Raw genomic sequence first — 26,780 nt, 5'->3', positions numbered from 1 at the left:
AGTTGGGTTGAAACAGCTCTATATTAATTGCATATTGGGGCTTTAAAATGTAGAGCATTATTATCGTGCTGAATAGTTCAACTGTTGTAAAGTTCAAGTGAGACAATTAAGTGCCATATGTTCCTGAATGATATATTGCAGGATAGAGATAATATATTCATTCTGCTCTCTTCCTTCTCTCCCCGTCCCCACTCGGTGTGATGAGGTAAAGGACTGGAAGGACAGAACACTTACCCAGGATTAAAGAAGCTCTGAGTATCCTCTCTGATATTGCTCTCTTTCACACACTAAGGCTTTATGGCATATTTTCACTCTTGCCGAGCTCTCCCTCTAATGATTCCAATCCTATCATCTCTCTCTTCGCCCCACCACTAAAGCCTTATCCAGTCTCAGTTCAACAATTTCTGCCCTCCTTTTAGTACACAATCTCCCCATACCAACCTTAATGCGTTCCTTTCCTCTCCATCTTTTCCTTTCCTTCCCCTCTTTTTTTACCTCATCGATTCTCTCGTCTCCCGCTGAACCCCCCCCCCACTGTTCCAGGTTGTCAGATAAAGGTGAAGATCTTCTTTAAAGTGCTTGGCTCTGCTTTTCTTCCTCTTTATTTTATTTATTTATTTTCTCTCTCTCTTCCAACTGTCGAATTTTCTTTTTGAGCTCCGGTGGTGGCATTTCTGATTGGGCTGGACTGAGGAGGGAGGACTTTGCAGAGAATGACCTTTGTGGCTTTCTAAAGCTCATTATTCCTCATTGGGCTCAGTTGTGGCACTGTGGGGAGTGGTACAAGTCTAGTGTCAGCTTCTGCTGTGCCAGTGCAGATCCTGGTGGGGTTTTTTTTTTAAGCTCTTTCTTGCCTTCTTTCTCATTCTTGTTCTCATTCCCTCAGCTCTTCCTCCTGACCTTTTCAGTCATTTCGCTAACTGATTCTTGATTTCCATTTCAATAAAGCCTTCCTGTCTTTGCTCTACTCCTTCTTGCCCCTTAGCTCCACTAACTCTAACTGCAGATGACAAAAATGTCACTACCAGTTATTCCTCTTTACAAGTTCTTATTCACTGCGATTTGATTCACCTAACAGTATTAATGCTATGCACGCCTTTCGACACAAAGACATCTCGGAGTGAGAATTTGACGATGGCTGGTAAGATGGTGGTCTTCATTTCTGCTTGAAGCTAACGGGAGAAAAGGATACAGCCTAATGAGAGGATGTGTGATTTCTGTGGAGAAGTCCTTTAACAAAATGTAGACGTTCAGGCAAATGTATTCATTATTTGTTCAAGTTAATCAAATACATTTAAAAAAACAGAATTACAGAAACTTAAACGAAATTAAATTAATGATCTGGTGGTGCAATCAATTCTGTAAATCAAAATCATTGAACAGAATTCAACACTCTCATTTCACTGTGATATTTTGGAAGCATTCTTGCTTGGCCCTCAGCTTAGCTTGCAGCTATTAGACAATGTAGCTTCACTTGCAGTCATGGCAACAGACCAATGTTTAACTTTCCACCTTACCATGAGCAAATGTAGCTTACATATGAAATACAGGGTGTGATTTTGTAAAGACAACGTCCGCAGTCTTGGTCAAATGGAGATTTCTGGCCATCCTGCTGCGTGCGGCTGTCTTACACATGTTCAAAATGAATGAGCAGAGACTCTGCCTTCTCAGATATGTGAGCATGTAGTTAGTAGCGATAACGACACACCTAATAAATAATCTAGGTGCTGTTCCGTGCAGATACTACGACTTGAAAATGTGATATGTGATATGTATGTATGTATGTAAACAACTCTTTCCTTTTATGGAAGGACACAAGGTATGGAGTGAATAAAAACATGCTGATGTTCATGCTGCCACTGAATGACTGAATGTGTGATGCCATCATATTTTTAGGGCGTAATCCGAGTGTATTCGCACAAGGTGGTCAAAGAGGTAATAATTTAAAGGTCAGCAGGTTGGCTGCAGCAGAGCATGCATGAATTGATAATGCATGCTACATTCGGAGGGTAAGTGCAATCACTTTGGACAGATGCTGCTGATTAAATTTTCACGTAGTTTATATAAACAGCTCTTGTGGGTTTTTTAGTAAAGAAGCTGTTTCTGGGGGAATCAATAACAGCCTCTCCATACGGCACAGCATAGCACAGCACAGCACCTGGAGAAGGCGTCCCGCTGCAGTAAAAGCATCACTGCTTCTCTCCTCGACATGCTCTGCAGAATCTGGCATGTAACTACAGCAGCTGTAATTGCAAGTCATTGAGATTCATTAGCCAGTTTCCTTTCATTACTGCGCAAAATCCATACAGAAGTGCTCTTTTGGTGATTGCCCCCCCCCCCTTCGAATGACTTTGATAGATGAATATGTTTGGATAGAGTTCACACATGAAATCTTTTTCACTGTCTTGATGTAAGAAATGCACGGCCAATTGATACTTGATACATCATTTTGTCAGAAATGTGTGGTAAACACAACACCATTAATAAAGAAGTGCCTTTAAGTTAAATGGGTAATAGTACTCAGGTTCACCTTTTGCCAGCTGTCGACTTCACAGCCTGGCTGCATGTGCTTGATGTCGCTGCTCTGTGCAGATCTAACAACTTCTCAGCGCTGTAGATGACGGCCTGTAGCTCTTCCTTCGTTGTTACAAGTACGCATGCTGACTAGTTCATTATTTATAGCAGTTCAGCAGTTAAACTGTGATAACACATCTTCGCACATGGCGCCCTGACTGTTGGACAGTGTCCATCTGCTGTGTCCGTCCTCACAAATCCAATTTGTTTCTCAAGTATGACCTTTACCACTCTCTGTCTGTGCTGTAATTTGCAAGTAATCAAGCTGAATTGTTCATCAAGGCAATGTCCACGTCATTTACATCTGTTGCTGTGGTAACACCGTTGGCACACATATGTACAGTTCACAGTTAAAATGTTCATAGCGCCAGATGACTGGAGAGAAGTTTGCTGGGATGGCGGCCTGCTTTGTCTCTTTTCAGATCAGATGGTCATGAAGTCATGACCTAGAACAGGCTTCAATGTCCTTTTATTCAAATTCGAGCTATTTTAATCAAGTATTCATTCGTTAAATACCACCTGTAGAGATATTACTGATAATAAAAGAGTTATTGATTATATTATTTCATTTAAAGCATACATAGTTTAAACAAGAAACTAGTTAACTATTAAAACAGTTCATTATAAAATACTACAATTTTTTATTTAGACAGTAATAGTAAATATAATTTAGATTACTTAAGAATGCCATTTATTCTTTCTGTCTTCGTGCACAGTGTTTGTTCAAGCCTAACTAGCAGCGCAACTTTAGAGATCATCATGACTAGTAAAATTGATTGCTGTGATTCTTTTACTATTAAAAAAAAAGCCATGATCTCTAAGGGATGAACTGTAATGACTTCTCTAATCTACTAACTTTCCTCTTGAGCCATCATAGTTGATTTGTGGTTTAGCTGTCATGACAACTATTGAATATAGTGGTGTGAAACTTAAAAACCATATCGGTGGCTCCCTCATGAATCTCATCAGTGGATCTCTAACTTTCCCTGCGTTACAATCATCCAAGTTCCCGTTTGAACTCTGTCCAACCCTGCAAACCTGAATGCATTCCCATAAGCCTCAGCTCTATTTATGTTTAACGTTAATTAGTGAATGTTTGCTGGGAAACATGGAAACAGTCAGGGGACACAACAACAATGTTTTGTCCAAGCAAAATCTAAACTCTTATCTAAGCATCAGCTTTTTTCAGAAATATTCTGATGCACAAGAGCACCTACCACATTGAATTCCACCCCCAGCAGCACATCTCTCAGCTTCCTTTTTGGTACTCAGGGCTGCTCCTCCAAACCTAGAGCGAGCGATCCGCAACTACTGCAAGTAATACTATACCTCTATCGATTAGTACCTCAGACAACCCCAAGTCAAATAACCCGTGAGCCCACTTTAACGCAGTCCTGTTGAGCGTGTTAGCGCTGAGCCAAAGTACACCTTCACAGATCTTACGCATTCCTGTTCTTGAAATAGGTTTCTGGACTGTGGCGTTTTTCTTTTTGGCCAATCATTACTCCTTTGTCCTTCAGCTCTTCAAATACTTCCAGCTTCCACACAGGATTATGCATCTGAATGCTCCCTGCAATAAGCTGGTACAAAGCACACCAAGGTTATAGTAAGAAGCTGAAAATGCACTAATGGACCTCTTTGGTCTCACTATGTTGCTTGCCGCGGGCTTATTGTGGCGAGTGTGGGGAGAGTATGGTGGTGGAGAACACACTGGGTAAATGATTTGGTCTTTAGGCTACCTGTGTTTTTGTTTAAGCAAGTATTGTTATGTTCTCTGGACTGGCAGCCCAGAACTGATGCCGGGGAAAATGAAGAGTAAAGGGCAAGAGGCAGCGCTCTGAAAACAGAAAGTGCACTGGTGACAGACTGGGCAGGCCGGGGAAAGTAAACAAAGCGAGCTGAGAGATGAGGAGAGGAGGAACAAGTGAGCACCAGAGCAAAAGAGGCAGGTAAAGACAGAAGTTCATGGCGAATAGCAAAGAGATGGACAGAGCTGGGATTAATTTACCTGCACGTCTGCAGTCCTTTACTGTACATATACACCCCTGGACCTTTCTCTAATGGAGGACTCCTTTTTTAGATGCGATATAGCAAACATAAATGATATGGTGCTGCCTCTGATTACCTACAGAAGTCAGGTCCATTCAGGAGCCTGTTTTGGCTGCACTCTCTGTGCCGTACTGCTGTGTGCCTCTAACTCTGATAAATTGCACTGTTTGGGCCTTTCTCTGCAAACCAGATCATATTTCATGCCACACAGCCCAGGAAGATGAGGGGTTGGGGTGGGGGTGGGGATGGGGTGGCGGGGGGGGGGAGTATGAAGAAACACAGGGTGGAAAAGAACAATGGGGCACAATAGGGTTCACAGTGATTTTGATCACTTGTGTCCCCAAAGTGAGAATTTTAGGGCTAAAGCCAAGTACAGAGTAACCGCAGGGGCTTTGCCTTGGGCTGACATCCATCCTAATCCGAGAAGTCCTGCCGGGTTGCCATGCACATCCCACGGGGATATTTAAGGTAGTCCTTTGTGAATCTTTTGAAGAATAGATATCCCCCGAAAAAGGCACACATTCATGTGTATCAGCGTAGTCTCATATTTATCGGGGATTTCTGTGTTGCCAAAATATAGGCTTAATGAATATCCAGGAGTGGGTGAATATTAGATGCGAACAGACACAACTGTTGGCTGCAGCTCCCACTGCCTTTCATCTGCTAGATGGCTTTATTTGGTGTGGGATGATAGTGGCACATCTGCCATCAACAGCTATTTATGATCACCAGTAAAAACCCCATGAATTTATGCTCCTCTTACCGGAGCCACCAATTTTATTTTCATTAGGAAACAACATGAGGTAGCCACCTCATCTGGGCTGATGAAAACGATCATGCAGCGTGTGGATGATGACAAAAAAAACAACTAAAAATGGATCAGTGGGAAGCTCCATCCTCAATCGTGGTCCTTTGATGGTGGCGTGTCAACAGATGCTATTTTATGGCTACACTTCAATCATTCAACACACTTAACCCCTCTTAGAGTTTGGTGCAAATAAGCTGAGTGGGCATGAATGCTGCCACACCCACACACATTCACACGCTCACACTTACACACCTGTGTAAGAATATGTACACACTTAACGGAAGGTGAAAAATGAATAGAAATCCGTCGCAGCAGCATTACCTTTAAAACGGCATCAGCTCTTCTACTATTTAAGACTTTTTTTTTCCATACAACTTGAACATGTATTTTTCTGCCACTTTCATCCATCAGTCTAGTCTCTAAAGCATAACTGAGGCATGCTGAGCACTCACTTAGGCAAAAATGCCTTCCTACAATTCACAGAGGGAGAGCAAACATGGCTGCAGGCTCAACAATTTCACTCGTATGTCTTTTGGAAGTGTGAATATACAACAGATACAATTGACTATACTGCTGCCAAATAGGCAAATAAAGAGAAGAGAACATTCATTTATTTCTCCAACCACTAATGCCAGATAAAAGCAGAATTTGACAGGGCATTTGTTGAAGATAGCCAGATGGGAGCAGAATAAAAAGCAGTTGGACAGAGGGTGAAAATAACTATGTAATTCTGATAGTTCAGGAGGGAACTCAGAGATAGTGCAGGCTTGAAGGAGAGTGCAAAAAGATAGAGAGAGGGGGGGGGGTGGTGGGAAAAGATGCAAATGTCCTCTGTCGATAAGAAGGGAAGCAATCTCGCCCGACATATGGAGCAGTGTGGAGAAGGAGCTCCTTCAGCACAGGCCTTATCTGCAGAACGACTCCTCTTCAGCCTGATTGAATGACTAATCTCCTCTTTTGACAGTATAACAAGACGGAAAGTACACAAAGACACAGACCCCAAGGAGAAGGAAGAAACTGGCCAACCTGGGAACACTGCGGGACATTTGGCCATCAGGATATATGCGGAGAGACAGCGAAATAAAATGATTGGCAATATCTAGAAAAAAGAGAAAACTATTGTGAACTGCTCTTCATCTTTGAACAAAGCAGAAAATACAGGCGACGTAAACAAGTGAAATAGCTGAATCATGCTACGTGGTTTCAGACAGTGGCGGCGTAAAACCTTCTCCTTCTTAGACTATGGATAAGTGAACATGAACATAGAGTCATTTGTCACGTAAATTTCCCCAAGGAGAGTCACCTGCGGCATGCCTGAACTCCCCCCTACCCATCGCTGCCCGCCACTGATTTTCTCATTTAGACCTCCACCAGTAATTAGAGTTCATTATGAGCATTCCTGAAGCAATTACTTAGCTAATGGAATATAATTAAAAACCTGCAGTCATCTGGCCCCATTGTGTTTGTTTTCTGAAATAATGCCCATACCTGTTATTATCAAGACCTTTAAGTCATTGCTGACAAACAGCAGAAAAGAAAGCAAAGGATGGAAAGATGATCCCAAAGTGTTTTGTTTTGTTTTTTTCCCCACTATTATGACCCCCTGACAGCATTTTTGGAAAATTTCCATAATATGCGTTTTCCGACAGGGCCATTCATCAGAAATAAATAACTTTGTTTCTTTCTTAGAGGAGGGATATTTAATTTGATTTATCCATCCATTTAGTCCTTATTATGGGTCACCCTCCAAAAACGCTGCGTCCTAGACTATAAAACTCCACAGTGGAAAGTGCAACCACTATTATTTCTCCATCAAGTTTCAGATTTTTCTATTTATAATTAACTCGTATCAATCAGCTGGTTATCGACTTTGCAGCGGAGGCATAAAATACTGCTCGGTCACTGAATACAGAATAATAGTTGCTACAGAGGCAACTTGTGCGCGCTCTCTCTCACTCCTTTGTGTGTTTCCATCTCTTGATCACCATTTACATTGCAAGTCTGAGGCAGAAACAAAAGCGGGGCTTACAAGTGTTATTCAAAGTAAACACGTACAGTAGGCTGGAGACGGCGGCTCAAGCAACTTAACGTGAGCGATACATAGACTGTGATATGGAACTTTTGTTGTTTGGAGAACATTGCCAGTGGCACATTACTGACACCGCTGAATAAGAAATAAAGCAAGTTCTTTAAACTACCAAATCCAACTGTAAAAACAAGATGAGTGACATGTAGTCCAAAAGGACTGTGACTGTAGACTTACATCATGTTGCTCCCAGATCCTGATGCACAAGAGCAATGTTTCATCTGAGGCCTACGCGGTCCCCTGTTGAGAGATAAGGAGCCATGTCGTGATGCATGTTTATAACCTTTGATTTTCACATATTCACATTCAGGAGCATTGCTACAAAGCCAGCCATGCAAGACACATTGACTTTCTGTGCAGACCACACAGCTCTTTGATATGACCAGACATGAATCATAAAAAGACTATTGATTTCTGGAAAGGAGCAATATTCATAGATCATAAAAATAGGATTAATACACTGTTCATAAAAAAAGCTGAAAGAAATATGTTTTAATAATTATATTCCCCTGTTGTCTTAAATTTGTCTCGCAAATATGCTTGATGATGTGTCACTCTTTCATCTCCTTATGCCCAGTTATAAATAAATGAACATTCACAGAGCAGGTGTTAAAATGGGAAAAAAAAATCGGAATAATTTTTTTTCCAGTATGACCTTTAGTGTCAACATCTCAGTGAGAGAAACAGTTTTTTCTCTTTTATTGGGGCTCCACATCGCAAAAGCTGCGAAAGCTGCATAGATCTTTAAAAGGGATTATATAAAGTGAATTTGACACAACTTGAAGAAGTCACATTTCTACATTCATCATTACATTCCTGTCGGTTATTCTGCTGTCATTTATCTTACAGGGAAGCTGCAACTTGCTTAAACACGGTGATTCTTCAGTCAAAGAAGATTTGAACAGCCGCCAGTTAACGCCATAGATTCAGAAGAGTGTATCCTGGATAAAAACTGTGAGTTGAAATATAATCATTATAATTTGGTCTGCATCTGCAAGTAATTACAAATAAAAACAATAAAATAAAATAATAGCTCCTGAATCCTTTGCCAAAGGTTTATCCAAGTGAGAAAAGAGTAAATAATATTTCAAAATTTCACTCACGATGTGATGTTGGAATCACGTCAGCATTAATCTCATTGAATGTACAGAAATGTTTCACAGAGCTGCTGAAAGTGAAAGTGTTCTCTCAACCTAATGCCAGTTAATGTCGGCCTCTTGCAAAGAGACAGCAGTGATATCATAAATGTCCTGTTAATCATGTGCGCGGTTGAGAACTGAGCACAGTAACGTGTGTGGATTTCATTGCATTGGAAGAGTTATATTTGAAGATTAATTATCATGCCAGTCATGAGAATTAGGATACACACAGCAGGTTAGGTGAGGCTAAACTGACTAAAGTAATTGATTTAATAACACGGAACAAAGTCTGTGGACTAAGCAAAATAATTGGCTTAGGTGGATGAATGCATTCAGCGAATTATTCAGACTTTAAGCAGAATTACTCACATCTTACTGCTTATTCGGTTGCAATTTAAGCCTCGCAGGTTACATCACAGGTTACGTTTGAGTTTTAACGTACTCTAAAGGTTAGCCTGGAGCTGCAGATTTCACCCCCTACTAACTAACTGAGTCACTCCCACAATGAGTCAACAGTCCATCTTTTACAAGCTGAAAGGCAGAGACTGGTTGCCTTTGCCTCCTGCTTAGCCTTTCCTCTTGAGCTGGGTACTGCTAACTTGTGAATCTTACTCCTTCTTCAAACAATCAAACTGCTAATGATTCAGCCATCACTTCATCTGCACTGTATTCATTTTGTGATGCTCTCTGCGTCTGACAATGCAGCAGCAACCCCGTCTTGTGCTTGGCACAAGGCTTTCTTTTCTTTTTCTAACATTCCAGAAAACTGCCGGTTTAAAATCTACACGATCATTAAATACTAATCAGATATATAGAAATCAGATATTGCAGGAATTCAATCCTCTCACTTCAATCCATTTTAACCCTGAAATATGATTCTGATGGAATGCAGTTCAGTCATTTCAACAACGGAATCTGATGTTTAAGAAATAAAGTCCTCCAAAAACTGGAGGAAATAGTGACTGGTATTTTGTTAATAAAGGAAAATTGGGTACTTTGTATGTGGACAAAATGTCAGGCCTTAACTTTGCTGTGTGGTTTCCATTTCCACTTAGTTTTCTAACTGGAGATGAGTGGTTATTGTTGCAATTACAGCGACAAAGGTCACATATAATTCACAAAATAAAACTGATCTTTCCTTAACCCCTTTTTGTGCAAATGCATAGTTTCGACTTCACTTACATTAATAATGAATATCTTCAATCACTTTGGATCAAACATTACACAAAACATATTATGAGATCTCTGGGTCATGAATGACTTGGTGTTTCACATTTTGATGTGGTAATATTTTTGATGCATAATACTTTGTTAGAGGTTGGAGGGAGAAACACCCTGCTGCTGCTCCGTCAGTGAATAGGGTTCATAGTCAGTTTGGAGTCATGTGAATGCTTTATTGTAGGCCCAAGGCCCTTCCAACAGAAGCTGTAAAAGACATATGATGAACACCTTGAATGTGTGTCTTCTTTGTTGTCAAACTGAAGCCAATTCAGCGTGATCGGCCAACAATGGCGGTGAATGATGAGCATTCTCTCTCCTCATGCTGCCTTGATGAAAATATGTGACTCAGCACGTGGTTTTGGATATCTGCAATACAGAAATGTTGCCCTATTTTGTTATCAAATTCACAACATCTTTTGTGAAGGCTTCTGTTGCAAGACTCAAAACTGTCTGTGCTCGCTCTCCACGCTCTCCACCATGAGCCCACTGGCTCCCTCCGTGGCGCCGAAACAGCCAAGGAGTACGTCACGGTTTTAAAATGCAGGATATATCTTTATATATCTGATATAAAGATATAAAGAATCAATTGCTGTTCATTGCACGATGGTTTCAAATTTGCTATCATGGGTGATATTTAATGCAACTGTTATGAGTCCTTAGGCAATTTCCCAAAAAAAACAAAACAAAAATGTATTGATGCAAACGTCAAAGGCCAGTTATGTAGATAAAGAAAGCCAGTGGGAGTTTTGATTTACTTAGCGCATTACTTACTACAGGAGGCTATTTTTCAGGATTCATACCCATTTGGTTCAACTTTTAAAGGGACCTGTCTCCCCCACATGTTCAGACCTACCTGCTATATGCTAAAGGCACTCTATGCGTGCATCCTACAGAATTACAAACTCTCTCAGTAATTATGTGCTTCAATCGTTTGAATTTAGATTTTACATTATTATCTCCAGGTTTTTATTAGTCATGTCCGTGAATGCTCTTGATGGGAGCACGACGCTACAATAATGCATTTAACGGGAAAACAGCATTTGCACAGCAATCTTCCGGCTGTACATGCCTGTTAATCGGGCGACTTGACCGGTTGTGATGACTATACACTGACAAGTGAGATGGAGAACGGGGGGGTGCGCTTGATAATGAGGCATTGCATTAGACAGCTACAGGCATGGTGCACTTTAAAACGAAGCAGAGGATAGGAGGGTTGGGGAGTATAAAATAGAACACGACAAGACTGTTGGATCTCCACTTATTCTCTCCAGCTGAGCTGTAGTTTGATCGCAGCGCTGGGACTAATTTCTTGGCAGTTTGCAGGCAGTATGCCTTTGTAGGCGGGCAAAGGTTTAGATGGAATAACTTGAGCATATTTCCCTCCAGTCGCCGGGCTTGAGAATTGGGACAGTGAGGATTGCTAATTGAGTCAATTATAAGGGTATGTGTGAAGGACAGCTGAATGCTCATGTTTTACATGTAAGGCTGCAGCACATCAGAGAGCGAACTGTCTTATCTACTGCATGTATGTATGCTAAAACACAGTCGGGGTGCCAGAGCATTAACTCGCCAGCTCCCTTTTCTCAAACATCACATACACACAGCAGACTTAACCAAATGCATGTAACATCACTCATCCATCTAGGCCAGCTGTTCAGTAGCCGATGCTGTGTGCAGTCTAGTGCCACTGCTGAAAATTCGAGACCTTATGATGTTTCTGAAGGCTACCAGCTTTGCACTGATGTTTAAGATGAGAGATGCTTTCCTTCAGCCTACGGGGAACCCTAAGACCCTCACTAATGGATTATAATGAGCTTAATTTGTTCCAGGATGAGTGATAAGGCTGTGAGAGCACCGAGGCATATCTTAAGCCTCCATTTTACCCATATTTAATACTGGGAGGGGAGTGGCATTAGAATAAAGCCACCTGAACAAAAAGGGATGGACAATGAGGAGATCACTTATATAAACACAGTCTATGATGTTATGTTGAGACCCGTGCACTCAGAAAGAAGTTGGTTGCCTTTGTTCTGGTAGAACAAAAGTCATTCTTTGGACCTTAAATGCAGCACGGTGAAGTGAAAATCTTAAACCTGCTGTGCTAGTTATAAAGCGACAGCAGCTCTGTAGGTGACAGACGTGATCTTACAGAATGTTTTTGCTCGCTATAAAAGTGTGTAAAAGCAGCATAATTGCACCTGTTGTTGAAGTAAAAACAAAAAAATATTCTGTATTGTATTGAGTAAACAATTTTTGGGACACCTGTGCCATGGTTGTTATATGGAAACATTTTGGTTACTTGTGGAAAGGTAAACAGACATTTGTGTGCAAGATGAGCGTGTGTAGCCAGCTGAGCTTCACCCGGCACTTTTGTGGGCTTTTATCATCTGGATGTAATGGGCCCCTGCAAAGCACGAGCTGTTATCTCTGTGGGCTCACAATGTAATCCCTTTTTCAATATTCTGTTTGGGTTCTGGAGCGTGATTAGATACGGCAAACGTGTAGATCTGTGAAGGCTGAAAAACTGCACGGCAATGGAACCACAGCGTAGGCTAGGTTTGCCTTTGTAATGGTTTGGTGAAATGCAGAAGATATAAGGACATCAACTCAGAGCAGGACATGTCCAATAACTTGAGGCGTGTCACTTGTGGCGTGTCTGGAACCTGTAGATTAGAGCTTGGTTTCACCCTCTAACCCGTCACCCCCCCCCCCCCCCCGCTTTCCTCTTGAAGCTCTAATTATTTTCCTCTTATCCTCAATATTACATGCAGAGTCACACCTACATTCATAAGATGCTTCTGCGGTGTCAAGTTTCAAGTGGGCAAACACAATGTGCTTTTCTGATCTAATTAATGCACCAATTAAGAAAAAGGAAAACTGGCTTCCCAAGGGTAGCCTTGCTCAGGCTCTGCTAATTAAATCTGGGAAACATGAGTGATATGCTTCCTGATCAGATGTGACAGGTAATGCCTCGGTGCAGACAGCTACAATAGGTAAGGCCACATGCGCACACACACGCACAAACGCACACACACACACTCAAGCAGGTAGAACAGTAGGGGATACTTTGTAAATTGCCAGGCCTGGACATAGAGCTCAAATCTCTGTCTGAAAATATAAAAATGCACACGAAGACAAATAAATATTCATGCATCATTACGGGAAATAAAACATCACCGCACATGAGACATAAATAATCTGTTTTTGTCGGGGAAGGCAGCTAAGTTAGGAGATAAAAAAATCCAAATTATAGATACACAGTCCATTTTCTCTTAATAGTGTTGACACGGGGAGCTGAGAAACAGAGAAGCAACCACAGTTTTCAGAAAGTGATGCGGCTTTTGAGCTTTTCAAATGCGATTTCGCAACGTCTTGAGCAACAACAAAATCCAGCTCCATTCACAGAAGAACACTCAGAAGACGATATTTCAAAATTCTTAGCAGGAAAAACTGAGACCGTGCGCACTGCTGCATACCATTTAGGATTTTGTGTGTCTCTGTGTGTGTCTGCTTGCAATTTGTGTAATGCTCTTCCTGCCTAGGGATTACAGAAAATACTCAGCTACGAGACAAACATTTAGAAGTGTAGATGTAACAAATATTTACTCATGCTACCTGCAACGCCTCGCAATGCAGCTTTTCTCCTGCATTCTGCATGAAGAGTGGGCATCATCGGCATCTACTAATGCTTGTATCCACTTTACAAACTGAGAAGTAATTGATAAAGTCTTTTCATTCCCACATAACTTCTAATTAAATGCCACAGCTATAGCCAAAAGGGCAATTAATGAATTATCAGTGCTTGATAGCAGCAACAAAAGAGCAACTATTACAATGCAAAGACAATCTAATTAAAATTCTGTACTTCCCTCATTGTTGATTAACATTTCAAAGGGACCTTGTTAGATAAATTTCTCTGGTTTACGTCGTCTTGTATATAGCTGATGGACCCGAAATGTGACCTGTGCTTAAAATTGATTTTTTTTTTTTTTTTTTTAGGAGTGCAAATCTTACTTCTATCCTCCTTCACTGCAAAAAAATACAAAACTGTCGGGAAGCTTTCAAATTTGTAAAATGTTTTGTTAAAGGTTGCCCGCAGTGGGATCAAATACAACATGTCATTCCCCGAATGTGATGAAGTAAGATTTTTTAGTGGCTGAAGAAAATCCCTAAAGAGAAGTTAGTGGTCGCACAATAGACAGTTTATCCAAGAGAAATGAAAGAAATATGAAATATTTATAGAATGGTGATGAGGCCTCTGTGACAGAGCCTTTTGGTTGTCTGGGCAGAATGTGCCCCCCCTGGCCAATTACACGTGAATATTCTCTATGGTGACAGAATAAATAAAATCTAATTCCCCATGTTGTGACTTTAGCAAGTAAAAAACAGGCATAAACAGTTATCTGAAGGTGCCTTAGCAGGACCAGAGGCAGCACGGCGGCATAATGGGCGAGTGTGAGTGGTTGTTGGTCTCTGTCTGTCTCTTGTGTGTTGGCCCTGTGATGGACTGGCGACCTTTTCAGGGTGAACCCCGCCCTCGCCTAGTGTGAGCCGGGATCGGCTCCAGCACTCCCCGTGAAGCGGTAGAAGATGGATGAATGAATGAATTAACGAATAACAAAACCAGAGATTTACCAACGCTTTATTTGTTTTGGTGTTAATTGGCCAAAGAAAATAAAAAATCCATAATCGCCTTTCAGTGTTAAAGTGGAATTAAAGTGGTCGAAGGCCAAACTAGGCATCTACACTTTGGCTTTAGAAAAGCGAGCCTGTGACAGGACACCTCGGCCACGTTCAGGTCCTGTCAGATGGACATGTAAGAGAATTATTTCAGAGACAGAGAACTTGGTATGGTTTTTCTGTAAAGGTCACAGGCTGCTAATATGGGAATGTGCTGCAGGGGTTGGTCCAGCTGGATTTAGCCTGGAAGATGCTGATCAGTTGCTGTCCTCTGAATGCTGGTAATAGCTTTGCCTTCATTCCTCCAGCTAAAGGCTCAGGGCTGCGAAGCTGTGAGGAAAGATCTCGCCCCCAGCTTTAATGCCTTTTAGCTCAACTCGTGATTTATTAGTTTGTCAAAATTTCTTAGCATTTTTACTAAAACGTATGGATCTTCGAACTGAACAAACAGATGATTGCTCTAGATTCTGCATTGCTGATTACTTTTGCATTCACCCATTTTCAGCCTCCTAGAATTAATTGCTTATTGATAGGCTTTGTCCTTCCTTTCCTTTTTCTGACACGGCCCAGTCTGTCTTTGTGGCAAGCTCCTATCATTCCTTCATTATTATTCTTTACTGGCATTCAACCGTTCTCAGAACATTACCAAGTCTATTTGGAACAACTCAATAACAAGCTGATCTACTTTAAAACACAGCTATGAACAAACACTTGGAGAAGAATCAACCTTTAACAGCTTTGTCCTTGCCCCTTAACCTCCTTCCCTGTTGATCCATCTCTCCCACCCCTGGCTCAGAAATTTACAATACCAAGCCCAAGGCAGCAGGTTGTGTTTTTCCTCTCACCATCCGCGGATGGCCCCTGAAGACGCACGATAAGAGGGTCGATTAACCTTGACCTCTACGGATACATTTAAACCTTTGCTCTGTTGTAATGACTACTTTCCTTCCACTGTGGTTTTCACCTTTCACCTCTCTATGGATTAAAGTAAAACTACAGTATCAGGAGATCGAAGTTGCAAATTGTTTTCTTTCTATCAGCGCGTTTGCACACAAACAGTCCTGATCTGTAAATAAAATGTTCCTTTATGGGTTTGCATGTCAGGTTCATTAAAATTAACTGTAAATGTGCCGTAAATCGAGCGCTGATGGGATAGTGGTGTTGTTGTTTTGTGCTTCTCTGTGTTTTTCTCTGGCCAGAAATCTGCCTGTAACATATATCCCCCGGAGATTGTGCTCTGCTGACACGGGATTAAATTTGTGCTTCTGGTCATTACACTGCAATGTTTTTCCTCCAGACAAGATCTGTTGCTGAGATTCTCCCAAAACGTAGTCAGACCAGCGTTTAAAACTTACTGTGAAATGACTTGCAATGCCACGATAAACCTGGATGTATGCATCTCTGTTTGTATCTCACTCAATCACAGTCGCATTTCGACTCGGGAGACGAGGAATAATCGTCTCATAGGCAGGCAGAAATACTTAGTACAGCTACCCGTTATTATGAAGAGGAGCAGCCGGGGAGGGAGGCAGATGGGTAGGTCAGTAATAGCTGCCTCAGAAAAACAAAGGCTGAATGCTTTTGCTAACTCTGCCGTACCTGTGGAGCTTCAGCAATTCAGCCAGACAGTATACGGCGTCATCGTGTCAAACCTGTGAGGGCTCCGGAAGCGCTGCTCAGTACTCACTGTCTCACTTCATCCAGTTCATTTTCTTAGCACACAATCATTAACCAGTTGCGCGGCAAGAACTTGTAAAACACACAGTGGCAGAGTTCGCCGCTTTAGACAGAGCGCACAGAAACTGTCTCTTTTATGTGACAGCACAGTGTTTGATGTACACTGTTAAATTTAAATGGCTGACAATTGACCGTGCTGTTAATGTTATACTGACAGTAAACACTCAGTAGAGGAGCCTTGGACCTATAAAAGGGTGGCCTTATTGTTTTTCACTTGGAAGAGCATCAGGGTTTGCCTGTCTGGCCCTGCAGATTAACAACAAATGAAATAAGTATTGACGTAGTGGAAGCATTTATTTATATACATTTATTTTTTACATTCAAACGTGTTGATATCGACTATTTAAACTGTACTTTGTGGGGGTAAATGTCTGTCCAATTTGGCCCTCATGGATTCAGCCAGTGTGCACGTGGAGGGAAGTTGGGGTATTTATATTCAGAAAAGGAGGGCACAAAAGTCCCTGTAACAGACATAGGGGTCTTCAGTTTTCAGTCTTCTTTATGTTTTGGTCAACTTCTCTTGAGGTGCTGAGTGCCTCTTGAAAAAGAGAGGCAGCCTGTCATGAAAGAGCATGTCAGAGCTTTGGAAAAAAAAAAAAACAAAAAACAGGATTTAAAAAAAAAAAAAGGTGCCCTCTGCTGCTAGAGTACATTTTCTCTGATCTGCCTCTATCCCCACTGTTCCTCTCTCTGCAGTTTATCATTTAGTCTGTCCTCCCACAAGCCTCACTGATGTTACCTGGCTCGTTCTCGCTACCACACACCACATACACATCCCGGATCCGGACACTTATGTACGCACAACGCCGAGCCCCCGGATCAGAGACGGCAACAACACCAGAGACCACTGGAGTGTGACAGGACTAACATTTTCCCGCCGCAATATTGTTTTTCCTATAAGACGATAGTGTTTCCACGTCAGTGTCCCTTATGGCGCTCATGTGGCTCCGTCTACGCGTGGCAGTCGTGCTTCTTGTGATCTTTAAAGAAGGTTGAGTTCACAGAGGGGCTAGGCTATAATCGGTCTATAATTTCGAAATGCTGCTTCCAGAATGTCCTTCCAACACGAGAAAGCAAATCTAAGGTCACCTTGGTTTTGTGTAACTATCGATGACCTCCTTCATATCTAGGAAAAACTCATTTTCTGTCTACTTCCCTGGTGAGTTGGGAGGCAAACATCAGGGAGTTTGAGGTTTTGTCGCTCACTTAAGAGTAGTGCCTTCGATTATGTTGACATTCGGTTTTTTGGGTGGAAAGTCAGCAGATAATGCAGCAAGTCTGCCTTGTTTTCCACGTTATTTTTAAACCTGTATTTCACCAAGCAGCAATTCATACGAAACGCTTTCAACTTACTAAACTGTGTTTTTGCTCAGGTGGTGAATATGGCAAAGACCAAACCAGCAGATTTTTTTTCTTTTCTTTTTAGTTACACATTGGCCTCCAAACTGTCACCAAACAACAAACAAGAATTATTTGAGAAATGCCACAGTATGCTCCACACTTAGCTTAGCTTTATTTTCGTACAAAAACCCCAAAACAAAACAAAACAATAGAACATGGCAGCTAAATATTCAAGAGGTTTAAGTGAGTCTAAAACAGAAATCCATTCTCATGTTCAATAAGTTTGAGATGACCTTTTGGGGGCTTCGAACATTTAAAAATTAAAAACAGCATAAGTTCTTATAATGAACACACACACACACATAATTGTATTAGTTAATTGGAAATAGTTGGCAAATAAAAAAATTGGAAAAAATGTAAAACATTTATTTTGTGTTAAGTGAGGGGAAGAGAGGAAGCACTGACTATAGACAACCAAAACAATTATGTGTCACTCCGTCAATGATTGGCGTGACTCTCAATGGGCAGAGCGTATCCACTTTCTTCCCCGGCAGCAGCTTGTCCTTGTCAGATCGGCCTTTGAGTCCTTGGTTATGTAGATTAGATCGATTGTCTTTCACATTCTGTCTGTTTATTAATATTTGAAAGAGTTGCTGTATTAATAACGTTTCTATATGGAAAGATAAAAGGTGTTTATTAAATAATGGCCTTGTGTTATTATTATTATTATTAATAATAATATTATTATTACAATCTTATACTCGAGCTGATATTTCTCTGTATCATATTTCAGAAAAAGAAAGAAAGATTAATGGATAAATGCCATGTTTATTTACACGTAATCTATACGGTAGGAAATGACAAATGCACATGTTTTATATGTGTGGTGTTTTCTGTCGTAACAGCCAGACCTAAAGCGTAAACACAATTTGTATGAAGCAACTGTGTGGATGCTGCGTTGCATTTATAAAAACATTATGTGTTTTACAACGAGGGAGAAGAAAACATGTGTGATCAATATTCTGCATGCATAAAAAAGGAAAAAAATAAATAAATTAAAGCTTTTTCTTTTTTTGTTATATTACAGTTTGTTTATTTATTTATTTTTTATTTATAATTTTTTACCCTTTGAAATTTAACTCTCTTCTCTTAAAAATGGTCAAATTTTTAGGCGGCTTTGTCCTGTCGACAGTGACATCTGTTTTCTTGTTTTAATATTTTGGTTTTGTAAATTGTGTGCTATGTGTTGTATATCTTTAGACGTGCATGTGCTTGTATTTCTTTGTTTTTGTTTTGTATCTAATAAAAAATAAAGAAATAAATGAAGAAAAATAAAAGCTTTTTTTTTTTTTTCTTTTGATATTGATAATCTCCGGTTGTATTCAGTGGCCAAATATTGAAATGAGAGTCGGCAGTTTCTTTTTGGCCCAACAGTCTCTTAACCAAATACAATTTGCATTCCAGGATGTTTAGTCAAGAGGTTTGGTCGGATTTCTTCATTAGCTCCTGTCACTCAACATATTGTCTTACTGAGATAGAGCTCTAAATACTTTGGCTGTACATCAATTGTCCTCAAACAAACAAACAAACAAACACTAAGCAGGTTGGAAAGCATTTCATGAGTGCTGTGATGTTGCTTTAATAGATTAAGAAAAATCAAAGTCAACTCTTTCATTTAGCTAGAATATTGCCAACAGCCATAAAAATCCTTTTCTAGAGAATTGGAGTTAAAGTTTGGGCCTGTCAACAACACAAATATAAAGCTCCTCCTTTGTACCTAATCCAATATGTATTCTAATCATTTGAAGTAGTACAAAATGGGCCAACAAGCACCAATAGTGGGTCAACAAAGCAGTTTTTGCTGCATACAAATGAAGCATCACACAGAAGCTGAATGTTTGCTCTTTCATTGTCCTCTTTCATTCCGCAAAAAAAAAAAAATATCTATATATATCAGAAAGTAGAGCATGCGTATGGCTGGAATTAAGTTAAGGAGAACAATAGGGCAACACAAACATGTACTGATACATAAGATTGTTCCGTTAAACCTTATTTCTCATGAAAGTCCGCGTTTCAAGGTGAGAAAGCGAGGACAAATCAAACTAGAAACCAGAAATACTAACCGCCCCCCCTTCTTCTTATTCTTATCATCTGTGAAAATTACAAAAGCAACATTCTGCATCTATGAATCCGAAGCAGAGAGTCTCCACTTGTTGAGGATGAGCATTGACCTTAAAGAATCACTATTTGAAGCTAATCTTGCTGTTTCACGTGTAACAATAATACTTGATGTCCAGAGGAATACTAGACCCTACACACATTTTTCTGACAAGGTTTGATATAAAATTTCCCGTAATGAGGTTATCCTCAGGTAGTGCGGCTCTTAAATGCTTTAAATTCTGAATGCTTAAGAACAATGGTCCACTATCCAAGACATCCACGGCATTCAGATCTCAACAGCGGGCAGCAAATTTCACATTACATCAGTTCATGAAGTTAAATATGCACATTTCAATGCAATGCAATGCAAGAGCTGTGTTTCTTTTCTTTTTTTTTTTTTTTTTAACTTGATTGATTCATGGAGATGTTGCTGCTGCTCTGCTTGAAACAAATCATCACTGGGGTTTGCATTTGTGACCCAGATGGCAGCAGCACCATGTGCTGAAGTGGATCTGCAAGTGTGAATGTGTAAAGATGATTATCACACATACCCAGAGTTGGGTTTTTAGATTTATATTGGCAGCACGCTATTTTGACACTGAAAAACATAAAGCAACATATTTCATCCCACAAGGTAATTTCCCTCTGATTGTAACCACAGTGTTGCATATGTCGGGAGAAAAACATGCAATATTTTCAACACGCTCTCGACTGCAAGCTTTAGGAGGAGAGGAAAGAGGCAAAGGTTTTCTAAGGACAGACGTAGAAAACAGTTGGGAATAAAAAAGCTCACACTGTCCTCCAATGGGATGCTAATATATTCTGGGTGAAAGTATGGTGCTCTACTCATTAGTGGCCTCTTAGTTTGACAGAGGTGTTGGGGTGGCTGCCATTCACCTTGGCTAATTATCCAGTATGCACTGGAGGAAAAAAATAAATAAATAAAAAGTCTTCTTTCTCCAGAACCAGACCAAAATAACACTAACAAGTTGACCATTTCTCTGTGAAGTTTTTGTTTGACAAATTGCCTCTGATACAATTTCAGGAAGGACGCAGGCTCTTTACAGGACAAATTGAGGTTTCAGCTCTTGACAAGAAAATAGCTATCATGAAGATTTCACTGCTCTGCTACTTGTTGTACATTATGTGCTATCATTTTATCTAATGATATGCTTTTTTATGTAATGTAATGCATGTTGCGCTATGATATGAAGTAAAACAATGTGAAAGACTGACAGGCACGCTAATAGCTCTGAGACGTTGTACTTGAGAAGAGTGCCCAGTGCTAGAGCCAAACTCCGACGGACCCAGACGTTAGACTGCAAACTCGTTTAAGAGAGACAATTTTCATCCTTTTGAATTTAACATCTAACTTGTAAAACGACAGCAATGCTATTTGCTCTTTCAGAGGTTGCATGATCTCGCTTTAAGACTGTAGTTTATTAAAAAATTCTATCACGCGGTCAAATTTCACTTGATTGATCCATCACATGGGAGATGCTGGTATTTGTAAATACCAAACTTTAGTGGATTGATATTTGCGATTCTGTAACATAAAAAAAAAAATAAATATATCAGACAGCCAGGCGTGTCTCTACTTTACAGATTGGCTTTAAATTATCCATTCCCAATGAATAATTGAACAGAGGTCAGTTGTAGCCTTTTTTTTTTTGGTGGTCAACCACATGGCCTCTGGTGTTAATGCACATTGTCACAAAGCACAATTAATTATGCAAAAATATGCAGGAGCAAAACTAAAGCAGTAGACAGGAGATGTACACTGACATCGGAACCATAAAAAGCAGAAAGCATTGGAAGATTTGGTCAAAAGAAAAAAGATCTCATTGAAAAACCGCAGAAGCCTTCCTGAGAGAAGAGGCAATTTCTAGAGAAAAGTGTTTTCACTGTGGAGACATACAGCAGTATTTGTACTTAAAGTATGTGCTGCCATATGTGAAGGTATTTTGTCTGCTAACACATGGAAAGGGGCGGTGGGGGGGTGGAGGGGGTATTAAAATGGGTTTCGACGGTGAGGGAAAATATATGAGAGGAATTTTGGACATGCATATAAAGTTAGATGGTCTGAAATTAATTTTATTCACTCACTCATTTTATGGTCCATAACAAGTGGGCACTTTTGTTACTGTCCATAACATTAATGTTTCACCGGGTCAGACTCTGACAGAATGTGTATTGCGCTAATGGTTTGCTTTCCATTGCGCCTGAATACTATTTAATGGCGTTTTTATGGTTTTTGTTTGGATGAGTTACAATGTGTTTTCCCACAGAAAGTAGTGGCTCATGCATAAGCACATTTCACCGATGTCCTGTTGATCAGTACGAGAGTTATTAAAACAGGGTTGCATCAGAAGTCATTATCCACCACTGACTGTGGTGTGCTTTTCTGCAGCGAGAAGTATAAATAACCGTAAATACGCGTGGAGTGCTTGAAAGAAAGTCGAGATGAATGTTTTCATCACACACTCCATTGCAGCAGGGAAACTAAGACGACGCACTGAGCCTCCCAGCCGGTGACAGGCGGTTTAGATAAATGTAAGTTGTGTGTGCAGTTGAGGGTAAAAAAAAAAAAGAGTTGCGTGATACCACCGGTAGTTCCGGTATGACGAGTGCGCTTGATGAGGTGTGATGGACCTCAATTCAAACCTCATCAGGCAGATGGATGGACAGCCGCCTTCACACAGTGTTTGACTTGCACTTGTTTAATCGCCCTGTCCGGGTTTGCGCAAGCACACGGATCAAAGTACTGTGACAGTTTGTGTTCGGGAACAATCCTTAAGTATATCCACTGAAGGTTTCTTTTCTTAGTTTTAAGTGTAATGCAAACATTTCAGTGTTTGGTTATTTTTGTCCTGAAGAGAGGAAGTGAAAAACGAAATAATAATAAAATGAACAGAAATATACACTAGTCTAAAATTAAAATTATGAATATAGCAACTGTCAGTAAAAATAGATGTGTACATCAACAGTAACATCACACACACACACACACAAACTTGTGTGTAATTGAGCTAGTGCCATGTACTGGTGCAGAACATTACACCTCTGTCTTTTAACCAACTGAGCAGAGCGAGGGAAATGAAATCAGCAGGCTAGGATGTGGGCTGTCTGTAATCAGGTTTCGCCACCTTTTCCCCATCGACTGCTGGGTCAAGATCACATAAGAATGCTGCTCTGTCTGTCCACCATCCTGCCATCTTGTCCGTCTCTCAATTCCTGCGTCTCCTTCTCCCTCCAGTCTGTAGTTCTGCTATTTCACTTTGAATATTCCAGCAAATAAAATGTATTTTTAGCAGCAATCAGAGGCGGAATAGGATATAATTTAATGAATTATGAACAAAGAGACATGAAAGCTCTGCTTTTTGTTGTTTTTTATTTATTTATTGATTACTACTTTGTATTATGAAGACTGTACTAAATGCATTTTGGGTAACACATTGAATAGCATTATTAACAGTCTTACAAAGACAACTTTGCACCCTGACTGAGGCCATTTCCTTGCACAGATATAACATCGGAAGAATTAAATTGCATTGTGAGAGGCACTCACTGACAACAATAGCAAATGAGTGTGATTATATACATGTTGTGATATTGCGTGTTTCCAGTGAGGGATTTTATAGTGCACAGGAGATGACATAGATTCAGCATGTAATGAGCCTTGATGAAACTTAATAGCAGCATTGTGATATGGGAAGCGCTCCATTTCACTGTGATGGAAGAGACTGTCTCTTAAAGATCCATTTGTGTCTTACCAAGGTCAGCGTTTTGTCTTTAATGAGTGTAATCTAAGCTAGGTACAAAAGACACTGGAGGTGTCACCTGCCACACAGCTATACCCAAAAATGTATAAAATAATATATCAGCGCCACACAAATCAATGTACACAAAAGTAAATGGCTGTGCGGGCGAGACCGCAGTCACAAATAATTTGATTTTGAAGCACTAATAAGAATTCGCAACTTTCAAATTTGTACATGCAATGACTCCTTCAATCTCCCCTTCAATGTTTACAGCAGTACCAAACTATGATGTGGACTGCAGGTCTACAAAAGTAGGTCAGACCTATGAGCCTCTTTGGTGTAAAGAGTCTGTACAGCGACATGAATGTGAAGCAATCTTAGCATGTGTCATTTTTCACACCGCATTTCGACATCTCACCCTGATAGTACTGAGACAATGATGTCATAGTAGGAAAAAAACTGTCAAAACACTATTCGATTATTTCATTACAGTTCTCCTCATGGTGAGATATTATGGATACATGCATCTGATATGAATACAGGGAACTGTCAAAGGTGATCTCATTAACGGAGTTAAGCATCAGCTCTGCTCTTGTTATGGAGCCAGCGAGCATTAACAGGTGTTTAACCTACCAGTTAAACGGGAACATCAGACCTCATTCTCTTACGTAGTTCCCTCCAGTGGGGAGGAAATTATGCCAATTTTGCCTCGGCTGAAGTGACCATGCAAAGCAGCCAGGCACTTCCTAATGGTGACTCAACAAAGCCTGCAGTCTGCCTTCAGGAGATGGCATTGCTCAGAGGATGTATTGTGACCTCTGGGATTAAAGAAAAAAAAATAAATCAATGACGGCCAAAGTTTTCGTCAGGCGACAAGCTAATGAGTTTGGTTGTGTTAAAAGCCAAACTGAGTCTACAGGCACGCAAGCAGCTTGATGAAACTTTGGTTTAGATGTGATTTGAGCTATAGGCTAATATTATTCATTCATTTAGAATTTCATTACTGTGGGCTTCATCTGATCCAACTTAATTTATCTAGCATCATATGGGTCAAATAGTGATGACTTGACTGGATAAATAAGTCACTTCCCTCAGACTTTACTTCGTTTAATTGCAGTAACTCTTCAGATCCGTAGAACACATTTAGGTTCCTCTAGCTATTAATACAGAAAGCGTCCAAATGACTAATAGCCCGATGACATGTTGTGTATATATATCATGGTATATGTGCAGTTTTGCTCTAATACAAGCAATTTAAAGATGCATTTCATAACTGCATATAACGTCTCCCCTGGGGGAGCAATAACGTCACTGAGACAGAGTTTGTCAAGGTTATTCAGTCCACCTGAGGATTTTCTTCAGCGAAATAAAATTGGCAAGGTATCGAGTGACGTCTAAATCCTTCTATAAACAGTGAGTGATAACACAGAACAATGTGTATGTACAGCCATGTCGCGACTCAATTATTCTACGAAATACTTTAGAGAGTATATCCAGCGCCAGTCTGAGCTGCATGGCATACACACACTGCAGATTCATTTCATGAGTGCCACTGCACATCGGTGTGTGTGGGAATAGTATCATACAAAATTCATGAAGCAGGCTGTGTGTAGAATTTCTGATTCCTATTAGTTGTGCTATGGCAAGAGAGATTAAAACAGAACAACCGTCACAACAGTTAATCTGACTCTGGGTCCCATTGAACTCTTTCTCACTTTCATGATGTTCCAATCCGTGATGAGAAATCAAGCACTTTTTTCACAACTGTGCTCTCATACATAACTTGGCGTACAGGTTAGAGAAGAGAGTTACATTTTTGGGAGTTGTATTGTTCAACTGGAGGAATAAACTGGACATGGAAAGCAAAAAAAAAAGAAACAAACAAACAAACAAAAAAAAAAACAACAAAAATCTTCATCGATTCTGAGGTGCCATTGAGCAAGGCCATGAAAACACATCTACTCCAGTGGAGCTGCTCGGTAGCCATCAAATCAGACTCGGCTGTGTTGCAAAAACATCCATGTGTGACTGTGTGTAACTGTGCAGATGTGTATTGTGAGTGTTCCTGGAAAAGACAGAATTGCACAGAACTAATTAAAATAGCAAGAAATAAAATTACACACAAATGTTATCATCTTGACTTCAGATAAGCAAAATTGGAAAAAAAAAAAGCTTTAAGGATTTCAGCTGTTAGAACCGACTTAGTCATTCCAAATAGATAGATAACAGTTTCGTAGTAGGTTGTGCCATGAAATCCTGGAGTCTCCGTTTGATCTGAGGTTTAGAAGATAAAGCAGTGTGCAGATTTTTGAAGCGAAGATCACCTCGTCGTGTCACCGCTGCTGCAAAAGCACTTTAAAAAAGAGGCAGCCCTCATTCCTCCCAGACTGCCTACCTGTCACCTGAAGCGCCGTCAAACGTGCTGTGGCAGACTGACACGAGAGATGTCTGGAAGTTGTCTTCCAGCCAGACAGTCGTGTCATCCTATCCAACTCTGGCACGGCAATCGGGGGAAGCAGGGGATTAAACCTAATGTTAACTCCACAAGCAAAGAGCATGGCAAAGACGACACTGCTGGGGGAGACAGCCCCGTAACAAGTGGGGTTTGTTTATAGCCGTCATGGTGGCGTGTGCAGTGTCAATGACATCGTCGATCAGAGTCATTGCAAGTGTAATGACCCGTGCCGATGAGCCTTATCAACACGATTATAACCATTTAACAGCTTTAAGGATAAACGACAAAACATCATTAGCGCTCATACAATTATTTCTTATTGATCCTCCAACGAGCCAAATAACCATTTACACACACTGCACATAGCAAAGATTAAGGGTAGCATGTTGTAGTTGGCCCTTTAAAAGTGATTACGTCCTGTCTCGGTTTGGCCTGATAGGCCGTGCTGTGTCGCAGCACCTGTGCAGCAGGGAATACAAAAAATGACAAAAATTAACTGCAGACATGCAACAAAGTGAATAAAGTAATTGCTTTACTGATGATCAGTCTCTAACACGTCCATTTGTCTTGGAAAAAAAAAAAAAAAGGAGGAAAAATGAGGGTGAAACTCGGGCCTGACTACAGTGAAATGAGCCACCATAGCTCCCTCTGAGTGACTCAGCATCAATGAAATGAATTCTTCAAGTCTACAGCACGGTCTCTGTCTGTCTCTGTGATGGACTGACCCCGCCCCTCGCCCAGAGTGAGCTGGGATTGGCTCCAGCAACCC

The sequence above is a fragment of the Echeneis naucrates genome, chromosome 12 (assembly GCF_900963305.1).
Source record: "Echeneis naucrates chromosome 12, fEcheNa1.1, whole genome shotgun sequence".
Classification (NCBI taxonomy): domain Eukaryota; kingdom Metazoa; phylum Chordata; class Actinopteri; order Carangiformes; family Echeneidae; genus Echeneis; species Echeneis naucrates.
The sequence above is the reverse complement of the archived record's forward strand: the minus strand, read 5'-3'. Positions refer to the sequence as shown.